Source organism: Triticum dicoccoides, chromosome 5A (genome assembly GCF_002162155.2).
Source record: "Triticum dicoccoides isolate Atlit2015 ecotype Zavitan chromosome 5A, WEW_v2.0, whole genome shotgun sequence".
Lineage (NCBI taxonomy): Eukaryota > Viridiplantae > Streptophyta > Magnoliopsida > Poales > Poaceae > Triticum > Triticum dicoccoides.
Genome location: NC_041388.1, coordinates 609,355,586 through 609,356,060, shown reverse-complemented (window position 1 = coordinate 609,356,060; position 475 = coordinate 609,355,586).

The window sequence follows — 475 nt, the reverse complement described above, 5'->3', positions numbered from 1 at the left end:
TGTATGTCGCTCATGGCGCACGGGAAGCCACCTCAGCGCGGGCCCCAGCCGCCAGAGCGTCAAGGTCAACACCGCACGGCGCCCCCAGGTCTTGAAGCAGACGGAGCGGGAGAGGCGCAGTAGTGCCGTCATCAGCGTCGATGTCGGCCGCCCTGATCGCGGCGCGGAGACGGGGAGACCCCTTGGAGGAGTCAAACCGAGCCGCCTTGACCGCCTTGGCCTGCTCAAGCATCTTCACGTAGCCGGTCGGCTCCTTTCCGGCGAGGCAGAGGCTGCGGCGCCCGGCGGTGAACGACGAGTCAATGGAGCGCTTGCGGAGGCCACGGCGCTTGCGCGTCGCATGCTCATGCTCGTCGTTGCGGAGGTCGGAAGGCTGCAGGAGCGGGGAGGGATGCAGCATAGGGACACACTCCTCAGAAGTAGCCATGGAGACCATGACGGAGGAGAGCGAGGAGTCAGAGACGGCACCAGACGC